Source organism: Passer domesticus, chromosome 31 (assembly GCF_036417665.1).
Source record: "Passer domesticus isolate bPasDom1 chromosome 31, bPasDom1.hap1, whole genome shotgun sequence".
Taxonomy (NCBI): Eukaryota; Metazoa; Chordata; class Aves; order Passeriformes; family Passeridae; genus Passer; species Passer domesticus.
In genome coordinates this window covers 931828-956932 of record NC_087504.1, presented here as the reverse complement: position 1 = coordinate 956932, position 25105 = coordinate 931828, and the positions used below count along the sequence as shown (strand labels likewise).

General features: G+C 52.3%; 1 long non-coding RNA gene across 1 annotated transcript; it reads left to right on the top strand.

Moving 5' to 3' along the window:
• Window positions 1–16226: 16226 nt before the first annotated feature.
• Window positions 16227–23960, top strand: LOC135287749 (uncharacterized). The gene is made up of 3 exons (XR_010351294.1): window positions 16227–16368; window positions 16481–16658; window positions 23370–23960. It is a non-coding gene; the product is annotated as an uncharacterized LOC135287749 (long non-coding RNA).
• Window positions 23961–25105: the final 1145 nt, after the last annotated feature.

Below are 25105 nucleotides of genomic sequence, written 5' to 3'. Positions count from 1 at the left end.
GCTCTGCCCTGGGGCCATCCTGCAGGGACAGCTGGAAACAGGGAGCATTCAGCTGCCACAAACAGCCAAGCCAGGGCTGCAGGGCAGCTGCTCCAGCCCGGACTGCACTGCTGTGTGCTGTGCTCTGGGGCTGGGGCTCCCCACACAGGGGACTGGACTGGTGTGCTAGAGAAGACAGAGAAGCTTCAGCTTCAGCCTCACTGAGGTGGCTGCGTGGGCTGGGAAGAGTGGGGAGGCTCAAGGGGATTCACAGAGCTCATCCTGCTGCAAGGATGAAGAAAAGGGAGTGGGAACTCAGCAGTGAGGAGAGCTGAGGGCTGGGGAGTGGCTCTGAATGACACTAAAATCCCACTGGACCTCTGAGACATTGCTGCTCCTCAGCCAGTGACAGCACGAGTCCCTAAGCCTGGGGCTCGGCCTTCCTTGTGGTCAGGGGCAACACGGAAGGCCAGCAAGTAAAGGAGACTGCGATGGGCTGGGAATTCACTGGGGGAAAAAAGGGAGCAGTTGAGAAGTAAAAGGCAGGTGGGGGAGAGAACTGATCAGAGAAGGGCTGAGCTACATCTTGAGCAAGCTGAAAAATGTCATTTGGAGTCATCCCAGATTGATTTGATTTCAGAAGGTATTGAACAATTTTAATTTTTGGGAGGTGTCATGTTTTCCATTGGAGGTGTCCACGCTGCAAACTTGAGCTGCGTTGTCAAGATGCTCAAGCAAGTCTGTGCTGCAGGTGACACCATTTCTTCTTTGGCTGATTCCAGCCCGGTGCTGAGCTCCAGCAGAGCCCTGCCAGAGCCCAGAGCAGCCTCAGCATCCGCAGAGCCTGGCTGCAAGGAGAGAAAGCAGAAACTGCCCATCAGCTGATGGCTCCTGTCCCCTTGTCCCAGCTGCCCGCAGTGCCCAGGCCGTGCTGGCCGGGCTCAGAGCTGTGCCCAGAGCTGCCCATCAGTGCTGTCTTTGGGAGCAGGGCAGGAGGGCAGGACATGTGCCCAGCCTGCAGCCAGCCATGGCACATCCAGCCCTCAGCAGCTGCCCAGAGCAGGATGCTCCTGTGCTCGCTGCCATCTCCCAAAAGCTCTGATCTCACCCTGCCAAGCAGACGGGCACCCACCTCACGCCATCCACAGCTGGAAGAAAAGCTGGTCCCAAACGATGTCCTCAGCCTGCTCCAAGGGCACAGCCCATCCACGCTGCAGCTGGTCCCAAGCACTTCCCAATCCAGACTGGACCACCTAGAATGCTTCCTGTAGAAAAAACAAGCAAATTGTTGAAAAGAGGTTAGAGACAAAAAGGGAAAAGAAGAAGAAAGGTCAAAACTCTTAGCTCTGTCAGGACCTTGAGGAAGGCCCAACCCCTACATGCTAGGGAAAAATCCAGCCATGGGTGAGGGAGGTCCACACTTTCTCTCTTTCCCTCTGCACTGGCCCCCAAAATAACCATGATCCCAAAGCAAACAAGGACAGTGGAGCAGCCCAAGGCCTTCCTTGCCTTCACAGCAAAGCAGCCCCTGCACAGGTTCTGGAGTCCCACCTCTGCTCCCACCACGGGGGTTTGTGTCGGGCTGGCTGCCCCAGCCCCAGCCCCAGTCCGGGGCACGGTGGGTGCTGGGGGCTGTTGGCAGGGCCAGGGGCCCACTCCCATTTCGTACCCACTCCAGCCCATCCCACCAGCCCTGCCAAAAAAGCAGCTGTGCAGCTGACTGAAGATTTAGTTCCATCTGCCCCAGCAAAGGGGCAACCTTTGCTTCCCAGCCAGGCTGGGCAATACCCAAATCTGGGAGCATTTCCCCACGTGTGGACTCATCTGCAAACTCCCTGTGGAGTTTGGCTTTGAAGAAGGTGCCACAATCATAGTGCATCACCTTCAACTGCTGGTGGCCAGGTTGAGGAAGAGGTTGTCATCCTTCATGTCATCCTCGCCGTCTCCTGCAGCAGCAGCCCCACCTGGTACAGCTTCTCCGGGGGCTCCTTCTCCTTCCCTGGGGTGAGACCAGGCTGTCAGGGCTCTGCCCAGGGCCCCAGCTGTCAGGGAACCAGGACAAGCAAAACCTGCTTGGATGACAGCCACCAGGGCTGGGCAGAGCAGCTCAGCTCCAGCACAAGGCTGCGTGTTCCCATCCCATGACCCTGGTGCAGTGACACAGGCTGGGTTCCTTTGCTTCTCATTGCCAAGGCATGTGTGCAGCTGTAACTTACCAGGGCCCTGGATCAAAGTGTGCCTGTGGCTCTCTCCCTTCTTCTAGGGCAGAGGAATATCCTGCATCCAAGGATGACAGAACAGCTCTTCTAATGAGGGTCTGGCCAAGGGGTGCATGGATAAACACCACCCGATCAGATTTTGGCACTCTGGGGAGAGAAACCAGAAACTGCCCGTCAGCTGGAGAAGGCTCCTGTTGGCTTTGCCCCACTATTCCCATGCCCAGGCCATGCTGGATGTGCTCAGAGCTGGGCCTGAACTTTCCCATCAATTCTTGGTTTTGGGGGAGAGCAGGACATGTGCCACCTCCTCAGCAGCTGCCAGAGCGGGACGCTCCCGAGCCCGCTGCTGTCTCCCAGCACTGGTATTGCACCCATGCCCAGAGAAGAGGATCCACCTGGAGAGAGCCGTTGTGGCAGCGAGAGCTGGCCCCAGCTGAAGTTCCAGCCCCTCCTGAAAGGCATCTTCCCACAGACCATCTCGTGCAGCAGGATGCCCAGGGACCAGATGGTAGCTGGCTCGCCATGGTACCAGCCAAAGCGGGTCCATTCCGGGGGGCTGTATGATGGTGTTCCTGTGGAATACAGATGGAGTTCATCAGGGGGATGCTGCTGCTCCCAGAGCCTGGCCCCAGCATCCCTGGGCGGGCGAGGGCTGCATCAGTGGCACACAGGGTGACCACTGTCCTCTCACCAGCACCTGGGACTGGTGTACAAACTTGGGATTGCAAAAGAAGCCACTGGTGTGGGAAGGGGACAGTGGAAGCCCTGGCTAGGCCTGACCAAGACATGCAAAGGAAATACCCACTGCGTGCTGGGGAAAAACCATGCCCTCACTCTCCCTGCCTGCATTGCCCCAAACATATTATAAAGCCAAGACAAACAGGGCAAGTGGAGCAGTCCAAGCCCTTCCTCTTGCCTGCACACAAACTGGCTGGTACACAGGTTCCAACCTCCCTCTCTGCTACCCCCACCCACGGCTGTTTTTGTCAGGCTGGCTGCCCCAGCCCAGCCCCAGTCCTGGGCACAGTGGTGGGCAAAGGCTGCCAGCAGGGCTGGAAGCTGGCTCCCCACCCACCCCTGCTCTAAAGCAACTCAGCTGCAGATTCAGTCCCCTGAGTGGCAGCAAAAGGGAGAATCCCCGCTGCCACAGCCAGCTTGGGCTGAGAGATGTTGGGCCATGAGATGCCAGGAGCGGGAGCACAGCCCTGTGTAGGCTCACCTGCAAAGTGAGTGTAGGCTGTGTCTTGCAGGTAGGTGCCACAGCCAAAGTCAATCAGCTTAGCCTGCCCGGTGGCCAGGTCAACCAGGATGTTCGCTGGTTTGATGTCGCGGTGCAGGACCCCGCAGCTGGTGCAGTGCCGCACGGCCTCCAGCACCTGGCGGAACAGCGGCCGCGCCACCTCCTCGCGCAGGAACCCCCGTGCCCGAATGAAATGCAGGAGGTCCTGAGACTGCTCTGGCCGCTCCAGCACCATGACAATGTCGCTGGGGAGCTCAAGCCACTCCAGCAGCTTTACGACACCGGGGAAGCCAGTGGACACCTTGTCCTGCAGCACAACCTCCAGGGGAGCGCTGGTGCCGTCGGGCTGCGGGAGGAGCACGATGCCGTCAGTGGGGCCGATGCCGGGCCAGGGCTGGGCAACCCCTCAGCCAGCCCGGGATGCTCTGCGCCCTGCGCTGGCCCCACGTCCGCTCCCCCTCAAGACGTCCTGGCGGCTTCCACCATGCCGGGGCTCGGCTCATCCCCGCTCGGCATGGCCCGGCTTCTCCCGCTGTCCCGGCTCACTCACCAGCTCGCTCCAGTGCCGGATGCGGTTCTGTGGCACCCTTTTGATGGCGACCTGCAAGCCAAGGGGAGCAGCGGGCTCAGCTCAACACCCGCCCTGCCAAGCCCCATCCTCCTCCTCCTCCTCCTCCGCCCGCCGCCGGCCCCACCGCTCACCGGGGCGCCGTCCGAGAGCCGCGTCGCCGAGCAGACGCTGCCGAATCCTCCGCGCCCCAGCAGGGAACCCAGGTGGTACCGCTCCTGCAGGGCCTCCTGCGCCTTCCCTGCGGGCGGGACGCGGCTGTCAGCGCTCGGCCCGGGGCCAGCAACGGCCCCCGAGCGCCCCTCACCCGCCCCGGCCCGGCCATCCCCCGGCGTTCGGTTTTTGGAACGCGGCACGGGAGGCTCGGGGCCGGCGGCTGCGCTGCCGAGCAGCGAAGCTCGGGCCGGGCAAGCCGCAGCGGAGGCGGCGGGAGAGGCAACGCCGCCTGTGTCCTCCGCGGGCCCCGGGAGGAGCCGGGGCCGGGGCCGGGGCCGCGCTCGGGCTCGGGCTCGGGGTCGGGGCCGGGGCCGGGGCCGGGGCCGGGGCCGGGGCCGGGCCAGGCGGAGCCAAAAGCCGGCGAAGCCGCCCCAGCCCCAGGCATTGACGCCCGCCCAGCAGCGCCAGCGCCAGCACGGCCAGAGCCGGGCTGAGGCCAGGCGGCGGCGGGACGGCCGGGGGCGGGCACGGGGCAGCCCCGCCCGGGGCCGGGGGCGGGCCGGGGGCATGGCCCGGACCGGCACGGGGAGAGGGAGGCGGGGAGAGGAGAGGGACGGCGGGAAAGGGAGAGCGGGAGAGGTACGGGGCAGCGGGAGAGGGAGAGGAGAAGAGACTCTAAAGTTTCTTTTGTCGCTGCTGCTGCCGCTGCTGCTGCCGCTGCTGCTGCCGCTGCTGCCGCTGCTGCAACTGAAGCTCCGGGGCCGTTTGTCCCCGTGTCCGTTTGTCCGTTGCCCGCTCGCCCCCGCCCCGAGCCCCACGTTCCCCGAGGGCAGCCCCTGAGCCTGTCCAAACACGGGAACTTTGCCGAGTTCAGCCAAGAGCCAGAGTCTGGACTCCTGCACAGTGGCTCAGGAATCCCCTCAGTCCCTGCTGTGCATTGTCCCTGCTGAGGGTCAAACACTCTCAGGGCGCATTCCCTGAATGCAGATTTTGTACCTGACCCAAGCACTGCACTTACCTCTCCAGCATTGATTTCCAAGAAAAACAGGGGAAGCCAAAGTGTGTCTAGGTCATGGTATCTTAAAATGTCTTAAACTTGCCAACTCATGGATCTTAGAAGTGATCTTAGAAGTGAGATCTGTTTGGAATTAATGGAAGGACAACTAGTGCAAGATGGAAAAGGGGAGCATAAAAACAAATCGAGAAAAACATCTTGAATTGTTTCAATTTTCATTTAATTTCTTAAAAGCTCTTTCAGTTTTTCCAGAATCTTCTCCTCAGTCCTGTTTGCTTTTTCCAAGAAGCTTTCCCAGAGAATGAGGTGCAGCTTCTGTCACAAGGTGTGCCACCAACTGCAGCTTTCCACACTGTGGGTGCAGCACAACACTTGCAGCAAAGCAGAAGAAATATGTGAAGAATTTGACAGCTTGTTCTTTTCTTTTCCTTGTGGGCTGGGCAGTTGTGCCATTGGAAAGGTTTTCATTGTTACTGTTCTACCCTGAGAAAGCATGAGAGGCTACCAAGAACTCTTAGGGAATGCAAGCCTGACTGAATGCAGAGAAAGAAACTCTAGAGCCTGCAGCCAGAAGTGGAGAGCTGTGTGATAATCATTCCAACACCCCCAAGGACATCTTGAAAATGATCTAGAAGATGAAAATGGGCTGACAGGGAGTTTGTTTCTGTCTTCAGTCCAGATTCTTCTACATCTGAAAACAATTCCACAGTCTCCATCTAAATCAAGAGTACAATCAGTTCATAAAAAGCACCAGAACAAACTGTAGCTCTCAGGAGATGACTGAAAGAATCTGAAAAGGGAAAATGCAGGAGAAATGTATTTCTCAGCACTGCAGTACTTGCCTACCTGAAACCCTCCTCCATTTCCTCTGCATGCCTGGATCTGTTGGTGTCAGTTCTGTATTCGCTGGTGCCTCCAGCCCTGAATCCCCTCATCTACAGCCTGAGGAACCAGGAGCTCAAGGCTGCAGTGAGGAGACTGATGACTGGACATCTTAGGAAGCATTAAACTGATTGCCAGTTTTGGCCAGTCACTTGTAATAAAAGTCATCTTTTCTAGCTCTTTTGGTTTGGTTCTTTGATTTCCCTGTCGTTTTCCTTTTTAAATATTCTTCCTAAAGCTAGACGATTGTTTCTGCCATCTCTGACTTTGTTTCTCTCCACCTTCCCTGTGGCCACAGACTGTGCCAATGAGGGGCTGCAGTCTCAAAGGTTTTAAAGGAACTAAAGGATCTCCCAGCAAAGTTTTCTGCAGAGATCCCTCTATTCTTGCCTTCTCTGGAGCTGCAGCAGCAATGTCGGTGTGCAGAGCTGGGGCAGATCAGTGCTGGCACAGCAGCTGTGCCCAGCAGCAGCAGCAGCACTTGGTGTTGCCAGTGCTGCTGCCGTGGCCCTGCCCCGCTGCCCTGGTGGCCCTGGTGTTGCTGCAGGGCCTGAGTGCTCTCGGGGCCGGGCACAGTCCTGGGGGTGGCAGTGCCGGGGCTGCAGCAGGGACAGGCCATGGGCACTGCTGGGGCAGCGCTGACGCCTCAGGCCAGGCCCTGGGGGCTCCAGGCTCCTTGCCCAGGCTCTCTCAAGAACATGGCCAGGCCAATGCTCAGCACAGAAAAGCCCCAGGGTGAGCAGCCCCAGGCTGGCCGTGGGCAGGCTGGGGGCAAACAGCATGGCTGGGGCTCTGCAAGGGCCCTGGGGGAGACGGGAAGGAGCAGCAGAGCAGGGGCTGATCCATCCCCAGGGTGCTGCACAGCCCAGGGCAGCGTCCCAGAGCATCCTCATGGAGCTGCCAACAACATCCCCCCTCTGCAGCCCTGGCCTCTCCCCCAGCTCACAGAGGTGCCGCAGCCTTGCAGGCACAGCCACGGCAGCACTGGCTCAGGAGCCCCTGTTTGCATTGCACAGAGCAGGCAGGAGCACACCCATGCTGCTGCTGTGGGGACATGAACCTGAGGGAGCACAAATGCCATCAGCCCCTGGGGCCAGGAAGAGCTGGGGGACACCACGGAAACCACTCAGCTTTGTCCTGGCCTCTGCAGTCAGCTAACTCCCATTAGCTGGGAGTTTCCTGTCCCACTGCAGATGCTGTTGCTCAGAGCCAGGGCTGCCTGACAGCCACCCCCAAACTGCCCTGAGTATTTCCTTGGCTTCACCTTTGCTTTTTTCCCCCTTTTTTTTGGTACAAATTTCTTCCTGTTGCCCACCCCTGTTCCCTCCCCTGCAAAAAGCCCATCCCTGTTTGCCCTTTCCTCTCTGGCCCCACTCCCCATTGCAGTTCCTAACTTGGCACCATGGGAACGTCCCTTGGGGAGCAGGATCATCCTCCAAGTGCTGCAGGAATTGTCTGCAGGCTCCTGCAGTGCCTGGTGCTGCTCCCTTGCCAGAGGCACCACAGGCCAGGGGGGCACATCTGAGCTGCTGTGTCTGCCTGTGGGTCTCCCTGTTCTGGGCAATGAGGAGGAGCTGCAGAGGCTCTGAGGACTGACAGGATGGGCTTTGGGCCTGGGAGGAGAAGCTGAGGCACCTGGGCTGCTGGAGCTTCTGAAGAGGAGGCCCAGGGCTCATCGTGCAACTGCTGCAAGGGTGGTTTCAGAGAATCCCAGAATCAGCAAGGTTGGAAAAGACCTTGGAGATCATCAAGTCCAACCTGTGCCCTGACACCACCTTGTCTCCCCCGGGCCTCTTCTTTTCCAGGATAAACAACCCCAGCTCCCTCAGCCCCTCTTCACAGGATTTTTGCTCCAGACCCTTCACCAGCCTTGTTGCCCTTCTCTGGACACACTCCAACCCCTCCACGTTCTTGCTAAATTTGGGGTCCCAGAACTGGACACAGCACCCAAAGTGCTGCCCAACCAGTGCCCAGCACAGGGGAAGAATTGCTGTCCTGGTCCTGCTGGTGACACCATTGCTGGTCCATAGGAGTGCCAGGGGTTGGATGAGGGAAATGGTTGGGAGGGGGCAGGAGACACAGTCTGATTGACTCTCAGCCATGAATGGTCTTGATTTTCATAGCTATTCAGTCTGCATTAGAAGGTGCTGGGGGTCAATATCAACTGGACATTGCTGATATCGATCTATAAACAGGAAAAAAAATTAAACAGAACAAACTGTTCTCTCTGCATTGTTTTCAAGACAGTATATACACTTTGAATACACTTCAGATATCTGTCTAATTAATTAGAGAAACTTGAAAACTTCTGTTATTCCATATGGCTTTTCTTCTTTGGGCATGTTGAACAAATGTTTATGAGCTTTTCTCACTGAATTCCTGAACTGAAGAGCTCAAGAAAGAAGAGGCCTTGGGAGTAGGAAAATTCATCATCAACCTCCAAGTGGCTGAGGATCCATCCCCATCAGAGCAGCAATGAACAGCAATGGTCACAGCTTTGTGGCTGCCCCAGCTTTGGGATAGGCCCTGGGCCTGGAGCAGGAGCAGCTCTTGAGGGCCCCAAGGCCAGGGCTTTTGTGCTGCCCTGGGCACATGGGATGGCAGCAGGGGCTGCAGAGCTCTCAGCACCTGAGCCAGAAGGGAGCAGGGCAGGCAGGGAGCCTCCTTTGGCCTTGTCCCAGCACCTTCCGCCATGGCTGGGGCAGAGTCCTGTGTGAGCTGCAGCTGCTGCTGTGCCCTTGGCAGGGGCTGAGGCCGTGGGGCCAGTGGCCAGAGCAGCCTGGCCTGAGCAGAGCTGTGGGGCCAGAGCCGGCTGGGCTGGCTGGGGAGAGCCCCTTGGTGCTGCCCAGAGCTCAGGGCAGCTGGCAGAGCTTGCAGGGAGCTGGGCTGGGCTCAGAGAGCCTGCCCCAGAAACCATCAGTGTCCATCTCAGCCTGGCTGAGCGTGCAGGGGCAGGACTCAGGCCAGGCCTTGTGGGGCAGGGCCAGCGCCTGTTCAAGGCATTGCAAACAGGCAAGTGCCCCAGAGAGGAGGCTGCTCTGTGCCCTTGGGGGCACGGACAGAGCAGGGAGGGAGCCCAGGACATTTGTCACCGCCAGCCTCTGTCCCCAGCCTTTGGCAGCCCTGGCTGCTGAGCCCAGCTTTGCCCTGGGCTGAGTTTGGCTGTGGCCCAGCTCCATCCTCCTGCGGGGCTCAGGGCCTGTTCCCAGCCATGGCCAGCCCTGGCCGGCCTCTCTGCTGGCCCAGAGGCCGGCAGAGCCCGGGGCAGGGCTGTCTGAGCAGGCCCACAGGTGCCAGGGGCTGTGCAGGAGCTGGCAGAGGCTGCCCAGCAGGGAGGCCATGGGGCACAGAGCCCCAAGGCTGCTGTGGGCACCACGGCACAGGGGCTGTTCCCAGCCGCAATGCTCCTGGCCTGGGCTGGGCCTGCACAGGGGCTGGGCCACCATGGCTGGGCCAGCACAGGGCCACCAAAGGGCCACGCAGCCGCTGCCGAGGCTGACAGATAGGCCAGGCACACACAAGCAATTGCTGAGCATGGCCTGCGCTGGCCAGGGCTGACTGTGCCACAGGCAGAGCTCATCTGCCCTTGGGGGCTGCAGGAACAGTCAGGAGCCCAAAGAGCCTCCATGGCTGTGCTGGAGACCAAGGCTGGAGGAGGGAAATGCAGGGCTGCTGCGGCATGGGGAGAGCATGGAATTCCAGCACACACCTCAGCTCTCTGATGATCCCAGCACCATGCTGTGCCCTGTTTCAGACTGGAGCAGAGCAGATGTTAATGGGACAGGAGCCCTGCAGGGCTCTCAGGGACCTGCAGCTTGCAAGGTGCTCTGCTCTCCCTCAGGTGCTCTCGGAGAGATCCAATCCCAGCTGAGCACCTCAGGGTACAAGTGGCACTGCCTGTTTATGGGCACACAGCTGATGTCTGCCTGGAAAGGGGCACAGGTTTTAACACTTGTTACTTTCATAATAAACAAGTGAATCTTTATTATCTGGGTCACTTGAGTGCTTTGAAAAAATGGCAAAGTATTCCCACCATGAGCAGGAATTTCCTGGATCTACTGGATTCTTCAACTGATGGCAGGAGAAGAAATTCTGATCTTCCCTTCTACATGAGCCACCAATATTCACTCTAATATTTCATGACCCTGTCCTTCAGGTGTTTGCAGCTCTCCTGTTAAAATGGCCATGTCTAAGGACATCTCTTCATTAGGGCAGCTGGATCTATGCCCTTCCCCTTGCTCCCACATTTCCTCCTGCAGCTGTTCTCAGGTCATTCCAATGTGCATCCCAGGCTTCATGCTTCGAGCTTCAGGGACTTGCCCAATTTCTCTGAAGTTTAAATACCTCTCTAGTCAGCATCTTAGTTGTAGTTTTATCTTTTCTATCACCTCTTCTTAAGTCTCTGTCTAAAATCCTTCCTGTATGGCAATCCCTTGTGGATGGTGGACATGTCAGATGTTGCTGGGATGTCACAAGGTAGTTAGGGAAGGGGTTTGATATTTCTTAAATTTTATCATGTTCACATTTTTTATATTGGCCATGAAGAGAAAACCTTCTGTGCCTCTGAGTCTCACCAATTCCTGGTCCCTCAAAGGGCACAAACCTGATGAGTTGTGGTTCCCACTGCAGGGGCTGCACTTGGACCTCCCTCCATAGCCAAAGCAGAGCTCCCTTGTCCCAGAAAGTGCCTGACAATGCAGGGATGAAGGAAACAGGACAGGGATGAAGGAAACAGGACAGGCTGCGGGAATCAGGGGCAGGGCAGAGCCAGGGAGAAGAATGACTTTTGCATTTGATGGAGCTGTGCCTTCTCTTGGCTTTGTTGGCTGACAATAAATGAGCATCCCTCTGTGTCTCAGGCAGATCCTTCTCCAAGGAAAGCAGGTGGGAGTTGGAGCCAAGCAGCTGAAAGCTGCAGGTGCAGCCTGGGCTGGAGGGAGCTGAGATTTGCATAAGGCTGCTCTGAGTGCCAGGGCTTGGATGGGGGAAATGGTGGGGAGGGGGTAGGGACAGAGTCTGATTGATTTTCAGCCATGAAGGGTGTTTGCTATATCTATTCATATCTATTCAAACTGCATGAGGAGGTACTTGGATTCAGTGCCAATTGGAGATTGCACATATCAATTTATGATCAGGAAAAAAAAATAGGACCTAAAAAATGTAAATATTCTTTGTAATATTGTAAATATTCTCTTTGTAAATATTCATTCAATTATACATTCACTTTGAATACACTTATGAAATGTGTTGAATTAACCACACAAGATTTGAAAGCTAAAATCAAATTATTCCCAAAGGCTTGGCTTGTTAAGGTGTTTTCAATGTTAATGAGCCCTGGGACACTGAATTCCTGCACTGAAGAGCTGAAGGCTGAACAAGCCTCTGGAGCAGTGAAATCCAGCAGCAGCCTCCAAGTTGCTGAGGATGTCAGCAGCCCCGACTGAGGCCATCCCTGCCCAGAGACCGTGGGGGAATGGGCAGACAAGGAGAGCGTCCTTGGGGCTGGGCCAGCAGAACTCAGAGGCACCAGCGGCTCCAGCTGGGAAATGGAGTGTGGAATGTGGCTGGGAAAGCCCTGCCTGGGCTGTGCCAAGCAGGACAGACAAGCCCTGACTCCCATCCCCCAAACAACTGTCTCAAGGAGACATTTAAAAGGAATTACAATTGTTTGTGTCCTCTGAGTGGGAGGCACTGGAGAAATACCAGTACAAGAGATTTTGAGGAGCTCAAAGCAGCTTTTATTGGCAACTCTAGAAAATCAGAGAAACTATGGCAAAAGGTTTAATATGACATTCAATCAACAAAAAAACATTTCTGAAGCATTAACTTGGGCATTCCACTTGACAAACTCTAAGCCTGATAAACTTTAAGTTCATCAAAATTCGACAGAGGAGAGAAATAGAAGTCGACATAGAAAGAGAGAAAAATAAGATTTAAGAAGCACACACAGAGATACCAACTCCTGGATTCCAGCAGCATTCAGACAGAAATTCCAAGAGGCTGCAGGGTCAAGATGTGTGCTTGCCTTGTGGTCAGCCTTCAATACCCCTTGGTCTTGCTGGGCCCTTCCCCCAGGTGGGACTTGGGCTCATTTGGTCACTCAGGAGCTGGGCTGGTGGTTCCAGAGGTGGCTGTGGAGCATTGCCTGTGCTGTGCCAGGGACTGGCAGGCACAGCTGGGCTGGGATAGAGGCACTGGGGGGATTGGGGTTCCAGGGCAGGGCAGTGCTGGGGTTCTGGGGCAGGGCAAGGCAGGACCTGCTTCTTCCTCCCCCCCACACAAGATGTTTCCAGCCAACAATCTCCTCCAGCCTGTCACAACAGGGAATGTTGGAGGTGAAACTTCAATTTTGGCAATGATCACCTGGCCAAGAGGGACAGTTCTTTTCCACAGGATTGAAAACCACATTTTCCATAGGATTTGTTCCTCATTTCTGGTTTGATTGCCTGGGTTTGGTTTGGTATGGTATGGTTTTGTTGTTGGATTGTTTTCTCGGTGTGCCTGAAGTGTCCAGTCAGGAGCAGAGTGACTCTTGCCGAGGAATTTTTGTGGTGCTGTCACTTAATATCAAATATGTTTTTTGCTGATATCTTTCCTGGGATTTTTTCAGTGCTCTCAAGCCCTCGTTTGTAACAGGATGAAGGAGCCCTGCCCAGGCTCTGGCCCTGGGGGATACAGGGACGCTGCCGGGGGTCCCTGTCCCCCTGTCCCACCCCCCAGGGCCTCGGCCCCCCGTCCCCGTGTCAGGCTCTGGGGTCGATCTCGTGGAACATCCTCTGGGGGAGGCTGCGGCGCTGGGGGTGGGGAGACAGGGGTCTATTGAGAGTCTCTTGTATCATGTGGTGGAAACCCAGAAAAATAACGATCAGGAGAAGCAGGGTTTATTGAGAACATTCCTGCATAGCAGACAAGATATAGCCTTGTGCAAATGACTCCATGCAGCATTCACATATTTATTTCCTTCTTTTCCTCTTCCAGGGGAAGCAGAGTTGCTTTATTTACTCCAAGCAATATTTTCTCCCTCCTCCCTGGCAAAGAACAAGCTCCCATCCTGACAAGTGCTCACAGGTTTACTTAAGGCTCATCACACCCATGCTCAAGAGAGTGGATCAGGTTAATTTATCACTTGTTCCAATGATTAACTTGCCCAACTGCCAGGTTCAAGAGCCCCAGAGTGCTGCCTCAGGTTGTACAGGATCACAGAAAGAAAAGCTCCATGGAATGAAGCTGCTGCCACACTGGCCCTCTTTGCCTGTCAAACCCATTCAGCTGCTCTTGCTCTGCCCTGTCAAAATCCTCCATAAAATACAAGTGAAAATCCCTCCTCACCTGCGAGAAAAAACAGTTGGGTTCTGCTCAGGGCATTTCAAATTAGTTGGGGTAGTTGTGACCTCCCCTTGCAAAGGCAGCATTTCAGGAAAACTGAAAGTTTCTTTTCAGGGACTCACCAGGCTCAGGACACCTTCCGCTAACAAGGTTGCTCCAAGCCCCATCCAACCTGGCCCTGAACACTTCCAAAGGTGACACAACCACAGCTTCTCTGGAACCTGTTTTGCTCCTCCCAGCTCTAAAATCGCACTCAACTTAGCAGCCTCAGAGATAGATTTCTATTCAAGAGCTGCATTTTTCTAGGAAGGAAATATGGCAAACCTTGTTTGCATCTGACTTGGCAAAATCAACACAAGCTCTGAAGAAAGGGCTGCGGCCCACTTTTCTTCCTTTTCCCCATTTGGTGGAAGATTTTCATTCTGTTGTTGTTTGGAGCAGTATTTTAATCGATCTGTCTGAGGCCGCTGAAAATAGTACAGCAAGTTACTTGTGTGAGGGGTGGAAAACTGAGCTCTTGCACATCCAGTGTTTCTGTTGTTGGAAGTCTTCAATCCCACCTCTCACTGGGATGAAATAGGTGCTACTCATCCAATTTCTAAAGTATCACGCATCGAGCTGACACTATTTGAAGAATTAAAAATAAGGCAAATTTAAACAAACCTCTGATCCCTTCCATTTCCTCTGTTCCACAGTTGATGACAAAAGACAGGAGAGAAAGATTGTTTTGGGAACAATGTTTTCAGGAGTCTAAAAACAATATCAAACCTGCTCTGCCACACTCTCAGCTGTTACAGCCCCAAAAAGCACCAGTTGTCTTTGCTCACAGAGTCATAATTGTGATGGGATTTCTACCACACCACAGGACAGCCAATTTTTGTTTGTTTGTTTGGTTTTTTTGTTTTTTTTTTTTTTTCCTGGGAATAACTACAGCACTTCTGGGTAGCAAGGCAGACATGTGCCTCTTCTAATGGCCCTTGAAAGTGGATGTGTGAAATGAGGTAGACAAAGCCAAAGGCCAGCTGAACCTGGGATCTCTGAATGGGTCTTGACATTCTTCCCAGGAAGATGAGTGGCAATCACTGTTCTGCCAGGGAAACGGCATCTGCTGGCAATGTGGTCTAGAAAATATGCTTTCTGCTCCTCTCAGAGCCAAAATTCCTACCCATTTCTCCAAAGTCCTTCTTAGACAAGGACCATGTTCAGCTGAGTGACAGTGAAGCAAAATGGCAAGCCAGGAGTACATTGCCCTGCACACAACATCCTCCATTCCCATGGATGGTTTCTCACTGGCACACAGGAGGAAGGGAGGAACCCAAATGCATCGTTGTACACCAAGTCAGACGTGTTGAGGGATGAACAGATCTCACGGGGATATGGAAACCTCCCCTGAAAAGCAGTTCAGAGAAATCCTGAGCTGTTTTGTGCTGCTAGGCATGAAGATGCTCAGGATCTTCCACAGGTGCTCAGCAGGCAGCAGGATTGTGCCTGGATGTCTCTCTGCAAATGCCAGTGGCTCAGCTGAGAGCTCTGGCAGTGACTGGCACTGCACTGAGAGGGGCCACAGTCCTGCAAGGGTCTTTCATCAGGAGCAAAGAGCAGCCTGGAGGGTGGGCAATGCTGGATCTGTACCACTGCGTGCTCATCCTTCACCTGAATGTGGAGCTGCCCCCAAAGTTGCCATGGATCACTTTTTCTTTTTCTCCTCTTGGGTATATTTTGGAGCAGCTATTCTATGTGGCTTTTGATGATGATCCTGTGGGAAGCAGCCATTTGCCTGCTGTGCTATCCTCACAACTAGTACTAACTCTTCATTCCCTTTGGTTTTATTTGGGGTTTTTTTATCTATTTGTTTGATTGGTTTGCTGCATGGGTTTGTTTGTTTGTTTGTTTGTTTGTGTTTATGTCTGATTTGGCTTGAGTTTTTTGTTTGCTTTTTCATAAATGACTGGTGAAGTTGGCAAAGCCAAACTCAAGATAATGTAAACCAGGATCAGCTTTTCAGAAATTCCTTTTGGCTGGGTTTAGCTGCATCCCCTAGGCTCAGGATCACTAGTATATTTTCAGGTTTTGCTCTGCATCATCAGCCTGCCCAGACTCCGTGTGTTGTTTCACAAATGGAGAAGACAATGGACATTGTGCCAAGCTTCCTTTCAAACAGAAAAACCTGGGTCAGCATGACAGAAAAGAAGAAAAATAAATCACCAGTTAGAACAGAACCAGTGTCCCACCATCTTCCCATCCACTGTTATTAATTTTGTACATTTAGAGACAAAGCTGGGTCTAAAGCTTGCATCTCTCAGTTCCTGATGCTATTTGCTACCCTTCAGCCTTGACTGGCCCTGATGTGACTGACTGCTGGGCAAGTGGGGCTGGGGATGCTCAGCCTGGAGAGAGGAGACACTGGGAGGCCTCCCTGTGGCTGTGCAGGACTGGAAGGCTCCCACAGGAAAGAAGGGGACAGAGTGTTCAGCAGGGCCTGTGCTGACAGGACAAGGGGGATGGCTTTCAGCTGCAGCAGGTTGATTGAAGCTGCATCTAAGGAAGCTGCTCTTTTCCACTGGGGGTGGTGGGGCACTGTCCCAGGCTGTGCACAGAGGCTGTGCATGCCCCATCCTTGGGAACAGGGCTCTCAGCAGCCTGCTCTGGGGGAAGATTGCTCAGCTTGGAACAAGATGTTTCTTCAGGCTCCCTTCCAAGCCCAACTGTTCAGGGACTCCATCATTCCATGGTCTCCACTGTCCACTTCAGATGGAGCCTGGGAACTGTGATGTCACAGCCCACGCTCCAGCTGGAACGTCCAGCGCCCAGCAAAGGGCACAACACAACCGTTGGCCACTGTGTTGACACGCTCTGCACCTTGCTCCTGCCCTCGCCTTTTACTCCTCTTATCCCCCCGATACCCCGATCATTCTTGACAGCTCCTGAGTGCCTGGATTTTGTCATCCAGCCCTGCAGGATGCTCCCATTTGACCTGAGGAAGGTATGGTGCCATTCCATGGAGGTGGACACCCCCCACCTGCCCAGGTGGGCTGGAGCTCTGTGGGGATGGAGTGGGACAGGGAGCCCACTCTGAGGTTTTGCTGCCTCTGCAGGCTGCCCCAGACGGAGAGGAGGAGATGGAGGTGGATACAAAGATTGATATGGATGAGGAGATGGAAATTGACAGAGAAGACTCTGGAGAGGAAGAGATGGACGTGGATGTGGATGAGGAAGAGGACATGGATGTTGATATGGAAGAGTCCATTGAGGACATGGACATTGATTGAAAAGGTGAGGAAGAGGTCGTGATCTTGGGCTGAAGAGCAATGCCAGCAGCAGGACAGGCAGAGTGGGTCTCCTGCTGCCAGGCTGGGGCTGGGCTGGGTGCTCCCTGCTCAGGGACATTGTACCCAGGGCACTGGATTCTGGTGGCCATCCACAGCCTGTCCTGTGCCTGCTTTGCTCCGCACAAGCTCCATCCCAGACCCAGCCAGGCTCAGTTCTGGTAGCAGAGTCCTGCTGCTGTGCCAGTGTCTGCCAGCCTGGGGGCACATGCAAGAACGCTCTGTGCCTGACTGGAGTGACCGTGGCACTTGCTTTTCTTCCAGGAACAGTGGACATCACAGACAGGGACACCTGCAATCAATAAAAGGTTTTTTTCCATTTTCTCAAGCCACGCGTTGGGCGCCACTAACTGTATTTGTCCTGGTTTAGGGCAAGTTTGGGAGATAACCCCCAAAGGGGCTTCTCTACAAAAGCAGATTCAATTGCCCCTCCCCCCTCCAACCGGTTCGGGAGAAAATATCTCCTTGCAGAAAAATGGAAAGAAACCTGTTTATTAAACAATAGAAACCAAACAATATTAAGCAATAAAACTTCTCACTGATCCAAGGAAAGCAAACTCAGAACAGTCCCCTCCCCGGGTTGCAGCTTGGCTCACTCAGTCTTTGATCAGTCTCTCTGGTGCTGGAAATGCTGCTGCCCAGGCCCGGCCAGGGGCCACAGGTGGAGCTGCCGGTGCTCTTCTGGGTGTTCAGTGCAGAGCAGGCTTGAACAGGTCCAAGAAAAAAGGAAAAAATCACAATCTGGAGAACTTCCTTGCCTCAGCTAGCTAAAACTAACTAAAAGCAAGAAAAAGGGAAAAAAGGAGCTCTGTCCGGCTGTCTGTCCATCCGCAGACAACACAGTCCAGGAGCAGGAATGTGGAGGACTGAGAGCAGTCTGAAAACAAACTGTGCGCTTCTTTCCTGCCCTCCTCACTGTTTGGAAGAGAGTCTTAAAGGTGTAAAAATTATTCTTCAGTATAAACAGAACAAGACGATTGGGGATTAAAGCGTCATATAGTCAACCCAGGACATTCCACCACTTATCCCCATATCGTCGGCTTACTACTAAAACTAATATATATTTTAAGTCTACAAACACATACATTATACATCTAATATACAGCTATACACAGACATTGGTGGCAACATTCAGCAAACAGTGATATTCATACATGGTTCTCACCCAACAATCAGATCTCCCTGAGGTACACATCGTGTTCTTCCATCTTTTTGCATTATCCACCATGTGCAACCTGGTCCCTGAGCAAAAACAACCCCGCAAATGGGTTTGTCTGTACTCGAGGCAGGATTGATCCAAACTGTCTTCCCTAACAAACCCCTGACATGTACCACTGGGACTTTGTTTCCATCTATACTGTGCAAAGGCTCATATTGGGCAGGGCCCACTCGGTTAGTAGAGCCTCGGGTATTAACTTACCAGGTGGCCTTTGCCAGATGCTGCTCCCAATTTTTGAAAGATCCCCCACCTAAGGCTTTTAAGGTGCTTTTTAGCAGCCCATTGTACCTTTCCACTTTGCCCGAAGCTGGTGCATGGTAGGGGATACGGTACACGCACTCAATGCCATGTTCTCTGGTCCAGGTGCTGATAAGGCTGTTCTTGAAATGAGTCCCATTGTCTGACTCAATCCTCTCAGGGGTACCATGTCTCCACAGGACTTGCTTTTCAAGACACAGGATGGTGTTACGGGCAGTAGCATGAGGCACAGGGTAGGTCTCCAACCATCCCGTGGTGGCTTCTACCATTGTGAGCACGTAGCGCTTGCCTTGGCGTGTCTGGGGCAGTGTGATGTAGTCAATCTGCCAGGCCTCGCCATACTTGTACTTGGACCACCGCCCACCATACCATAGGGGCTTCACCCTCTTGGCCTGTTTGATGGCAGCACACGTCTCACAGTCATGGATTACCTGAGAAATACTGTCCATGGTTAAATCCACCCCTCAGTCTCATGCCCACTTATAGGTGGCATCTCTCTGCCCTGATGACCTGAGGCATCATGGGCCCCTCGAGCTAGGAATAACTCTCCCTTGTGCTCCCAATCTAGGTCTATCTTGGACACGCCTATCTTTGCAGCCTGGTCTACCTGCTCATTGTTTTTGTGCTCCTCATTGGCTCTACTCTTGGGGACATGGGCATCTACATGGCGGACCTTCACAGGTAGCCTCCCTACCCTGGTAGCGATGTCTTTCCACTCTTCAACAGACCAAACTGGTTTTCCTCTACGCTGCCAATTAGCCTCTTTCCACCTCTCCAGCCATCCCCACAGAGCGTTGGCTGCCATCCATGAATCAGTGTAGAGGTAGAGCTTTGGCCACCTCTCTCTTTCAGCAATGTCCAGGGCCAGTTGAACAGCTTTGAGTTCAGCAAGTTGGCTTGATCCACCTTCTCCTTCAGTGGCCTCTGCAACCTGTCGTGTGGGGCTCCATACGGCTGCTTTCCACTTCCGATTCATTCCTACCATGCGACAGGAACCATCTGTAAAAAGAGCATATTGTGTTTCTTCCGCTGGCAGTTGGTTATATGGAGGAGCTTCTTCAGCACGTGTCACTTCTTGTTCCTCTTCATCAGTGAGACTGAAGTTTTTACCTTCTGGCCAGTTTGTAATTATTTCCAGAATCCCAGGGCAATTCAGCTTTCCAATACGGGCGCGCTGTGTTATGAGAGCAATCCACTTACTCCATGTAGCACTGGTGGCATGGTGGGTAGAGGGAACCTTTGCTTTGAACATCCACCCCAGTACTGGTAGTCGGGGTGCCAGGAGGAGTTGTGCTTTGGTGCCTATTACCTCTGAGGCAGCTTGGACTCCTTCATAGGCTGCTAAAATTTCCTTCTCTGTTGGAATATGTTTGGCTTCAGACCCTCTTTAGCTTCGACTCCAAAATCTTAGTGGTTAGCCTCGAGTCTCCCCAGGCACCTTCTGCCACAGGCTCCAGGACAAACCATGGTTCCCGGCTGCAGAGTAGAGCACATTCTTCACATCTGGTCCTGTCCTGACTGGGCCAAGGGCTACCGCGTGAGCGATCTCCTGCTTAATCTGGACGAAGGCTTGTTGCTGCTCAGGGCTCCAGCGGAAAATATTCTTCTTACGGGTGACTAGATAGAGAGGGCTCACAATCTGACTGTACTCAGGAATGTGCATTCTCCAAAAACCTATGGCACCTAGGAAAGCTTGTGTTTCCTTCTTGTTGGATGGTGGACATTGCTGTGATCTTGTTGATGACACCAGTGGGAATCTGACGTCGTCCGTCTTGCCACTTCACTCCCAGAAATTGGATCTCTTGAGCAGGTCCCTTGACTTTGCTCTTCTTGATGGCAAAGCCAGCTTTCAGGAGAATCTGGATGATTTTCTCTCCTTTCTCAAACACTTCTGCTGCCGTCTTCCCCCATACAATGATGTCATCAATATAGTGCAGATGTTTTGGAGCTTCTCCAGGTGAAGGCAAACTGTGGCTTGCATTCTGCTGCCAGCGGAGTGGAGAAAAATGCATTGGCAATATCAATAGTTGTTGGGAGCTTTGTAACAAGCTAGCTCCGAGCTAAAGCTCACAGTGAGATTAATTTGACCGAGACAGAGAATGAGGGGAGTTGCCATTCCAATTAAACTGTGTCCTTGGCCCACAGATGAAGAAATGCACAGAAACAGGTGGTAAAGCAAAACAGCTTGGGAAAAGTAGTGATAGTTACACCACAACAGCACGTAGATAGCTGATAACTAATTAGCCAATGGTGAGCTGGGATTTTGCACTATGCATGAGCTAATTAAAGGGTGTATAATAATTGGTGATTCGGGAATAAAGACGAGACTTGTAGATCATCATCTGGTGAACGAGTCTTCCTTCTCCATCAAATGGCTGACCCCGACGTGAACCCGTAAGACGACTACGGACGGACACGGCTGCCACGGATCGGGAAGTAGGAGCGGGTCCCTCTGAAGCAAGGGGGGGACGGCAAACGATCCACTGCGAGTTCGCGGCCCTCGGAGCTATAAAGATAGTCCCAGCCTACGTGCTGCCGGAGTCTGAAAGCCTTGCAACAGCGCTGATTAGAAATGGAAAGGCAAGCAGCATATGATTTATTTACTTGCTTTTTAAAAAAGCAGCAGAATAAGGACATAGACTTGCAGAAAGAGCTCCCACAGTTGTTAGCTTACGAGTATGCACAAGGAGTTTCTCAAAATCCTTATATAGTACATGAATTAACAGAGTGGCGTAAGTTCGGGACCAGGAAAGCGACAGGGGCCCCGGGAGAGCCCGGGGCGGACGCGGCGGCGAGAACGCGTATGGTGGCGGCGGCATGCTCGGTGCTGGCGGCGGTCCCAGCGGTGCAGTGGCGGAGCGGACCGAGCGCTGCGGAGGCGGCATGCTCGGTGCTGGCGGCGGTTACGGGCACCATGGGTCCAGTGACACGCACGGTGACAAAAACTCGCACGGCAGCTGTCCGTAGGGAAAGAGCACAGATCGCGAGGGAAGTGCCAGCCGGGGCCGGGCCAGCCAAGGCGAGACGCGGGGGCCGAATACGCGGCAGCGTCAAGCGCAGTGCCGGTGGTAGCGGCGGCGGACGCGCACCAGTAACGTGAAACCCGAAAGCTGGAGCTGGGAGGGCTTTTTCACTTTTTGCAACCGCACAAAAGCACCAGCGGTGTGGGACATGCTCCCGCAGGCTGCGGGTGTTGGCGCAGAGCCAGGGGGAACCAGCCCGAGCGGAAATCCAGGAAGAGCAGAGCCCAAAGGAGATCACGGCTGCGCGGGTCCGGGCGAGGGAGTTCCTTTCCACACCCCCGAGGTGGCGCAGGCTGAAGCTGTGCCCAAGCAGGCGGGGACGGGCGTGGGCAGACATTCCTCAGGGCACCGCCCTGTCACAGCTGCCTGGCAATCACAGCAGCCAGCCCATCGCAGCAATTCAAACAAGTGTCTGAGAAAAAACAGGTCAGGAATTTTCTTCAAGATCAGGATGGAAAACTTCTGCAAATTCACACAGTGCTTCATCATGCAGCAGATGTTATACGGGGCATTTCACCCAACTGTTCCACAGGCTTTACAGTTAGTTTACCAGGTTTTTTTGAAAATGTGTTTGCTTTTCTAAAAGTGATTGAGTATTTGGGTTTGATAGCTTTAAGTTTGATGACTTCATTGCCTTTCCCTTGCCTGAGGCGGGAGCAACCTTTTAGGGGGGCAGAGTCTAAGTAAACTTCCTAGTTTCTGTTTGGACTACATGTGAGAAGATTTAAACTGTAATATTTCTGTATACTATAGTCTTTATGGTCTTTGCTCTCTTCTATTCATTAAGAGATGGCATTAGATAAATGGATGTAAATGTGCTAATTGTTTTTGTACTGTCCTTATTTTAAGTGAAATTATTTGTGTTTAAAATTATCTGTCATCTTTCTCAGTTTTGTTTTTAAATATCTATGCAAACTGTCCGGCTTTACCAGCCTGTTATCCTTCAGTTAATGATTGTTGTCAATCAGTAAGAAATCTCAGTGTAACAATATGCCAGAGGAACTGCTTTTATTGTAAAAAATTATTCCCAGGGAAACAAAATGTCATGTAAAGATGAAAGTATTAGTAAAGATTCAATTACCCAAGGTGTCTTGGAAGACAGAGCATTTGGAAAAGGTCAATCAGACCCTGTTATGGGGTCATCAGTCGATTCCCCAATGATTCAAAGTTTTAAGAATTATTTATATTAAGTTTATAACCTTTGTTATTTTTAGTTTTTATAAGTAATGCTGATAGTGATTGTTGTTAATATTACATGAATGCTTAGAAAAGGGGTTGTCTTAACTTCCTTGAACACTTGCTGTTGATAAATTGATTACATTATGTGAATTCTCTGATTTTTGTGATAAGAATTATTATTAAGGTATTGTTGTAGTATTTACAGCCAGCTTTCATGTGTTTTTCCATTTTTTTTGTGTGATCACCTGCAAGACACGAGTCTCTTCAAGATTCTGTCTTTTATTTCCTAACTATTTAGATGTTTCTGAAAGTTTTTATCCAAATTGCCAGTTTTGTGGTTCTTTTAATTATTATTACAGGAATACTCCAGCAGAGAATTCAAGAAGTTTGCTGTGTTTGGAAAATCTCTGTCTTGACAGAAACTTCAGAAAGATTCAATTGTTTGATAGTTTGATTAGTTTGTAACCCTAAGGTTTCTTGTTTATAACAGTTGTTTTTAAAAAGTCCTGTTTAAAAAATGTGTTAAGTGACACTCACCAATTAGAGTTTGGGCTCTGGCCAAGCTCTAGCTCTATTTGGATGGAGTGACTGACAATCAACCCAGATGTTTTCTGCATCAAATAGTATTCAAGTTCGTTTGACTTGGCGATTTGACCATCTATGATAGGTGAGCTATTTTCAGAAGGAGTTGGGGGAAACATGAATCCGGACATGATTTCTCCAATTCTCTGTCATTTTAAGGTTTATCAGCTGTCGCAGACTCTGGGATAAAATTTCAGTGTTGTAGTGTTTAGTAATTTTCTGATCTTGTATGTGTTGTTGATTGTGTGTATTATCTAAATTGATTCCTAATTACTCTTATCTTAACATTTCTCTATGTAACATTGCAAAATGAAACCAGGACCCATTCTTCACCTCCAGGATTTTGAGAAGATTCTTCAGTCCTGCAGGGACGTGGGATTTGTTTGTGTTTTAACAGGTGCAAAGTCCAGATGGATTTCAATGAAGAATGTGTAACTCTATCAAGAGCAAGAGAAACGTTGACCATTCAACAAGCAAAGAAGACAGATATTGGACATGCTGTCTCAAGATGTACAAAGTGTAAATCATGCAGTATTGCAGAATAGAGCAGCAATGTATGCTATAGGGATATTAGGTGTAATAGTATTGCTAATGCTGTATTACCATGCTTGCTTAATTGCGTACAAAGAATAGTGAGTCAGATGATGGGGCGGGCTTGGAAAACAACACTTCTGGCCCAAAAAGAAAATGGGGGAAATGTTGGGAGCTTTGTAACAAGCTAGCTCCAAGCTAAAGGTCACTGTGAGATTAATTTGACCAAGATAGAGAATGAGGGGAGTTGCCATTCCAACTAAACTGTGTCCTTGGCCCACGGATGAAGAAATGCATAGACACAGGTGGTAAAGCCAAACAGCCTGGGAAAGTAGTAAGTAGTTATACCAAAACAGCACGTAGATAGCTGATAACTAATTAGCCAACGGTGAGCTGGGATTTGCACTATGCATGAGCTAATTAAAAGGTGTATAATAATTGGCGATTCGGGAATAAAGACGAGACTTGTCGATCATCATATGGTGAGCGAGTCTTCCTTCTCCATCAGTTCTGCCCTCTTCCTGATGATGCTGTGCACGGATGGAGCCCTGCCGTGCTTTCAGGATGCTATTCTTGAAAACTTCCAGCATTCCCAGCCCCTGTGCTCTCCATGGATGCCTGCCACGGAATCCCTCTCAGCTGGGTTCAGAGCATCCTCAGATTGGCTCTTCTAAAATCAGGGGTGTTACAGGTTCTGGAGGATTCCCATGCAGAAAGACTTAATTGTACTTGTGATTGGAAATCCAGTTTTGTTTGATCAGCTGCTCTTGCAAAGAATATGTACCAACCCCTGGAATGGTGAAAAGCCACTGAGCAGGAGATGCAGCATGGTGCTTCATTGGGAGGGGCAGGCAGGCCACCCACATTCAGGGCATCCCCTCCATCAGAAGGACATGCATGTTGTCCCTCTCATCCCTCCACCCCACAACCAGGCCTGACATCTCCTCCTCTGGAGCGGAGTTTTTCCTGTTATAACGTCATCTCATGCTTGGTCAGCACGTGAGAAGAGGCTGCAATGGCTTCTGATGCCACCTCCATGCCAAACACAGCTCCACTGTGTGCTGTTCCACTTTCACAGGTTAACTTCCCATCAATTGACCAATCCATTGTTTCTCTCAAGGGTCACATTCCCACCAGTTCATCCATAAGGTTTCCTTCACTGTCTGTTCTTCATTGTCTTGCTGACGTGCACAGCAGCGGATCAAATGTGGCAGGGCCTTAGACACGACTTGGCTCCTGACACACAGGCTCCTTGTGCCACTGCTGGCCTTCCGTGTGCTCAGCAAGATCTGTAACTGCACAGGGTTGTGGAACTGCACCTTCAGCACAGGGACCGTGCCAGCCTGACCTGCCCTCGTTCCTGTGCACAAAACACCGTGTGTGGAAGAGAACGGCAGCAGGGGCCTGTGTGTCCCAGGGCCCCGGATTTGCGGCGCTTCAGCTCTACAGGGATGCAGGCAAAGTGAAGAAGCCAAACCGTTTATTAATGAAATCCAAAAACAAGGGGTGATATGGGAGGGGAAGAGGGAATGGGCAGTGTCTGAGGGCTGGAGGGAGGGAGGTATCGACAGGAAGGGAAGGGCCAGAAGCCATGTGAGCTTC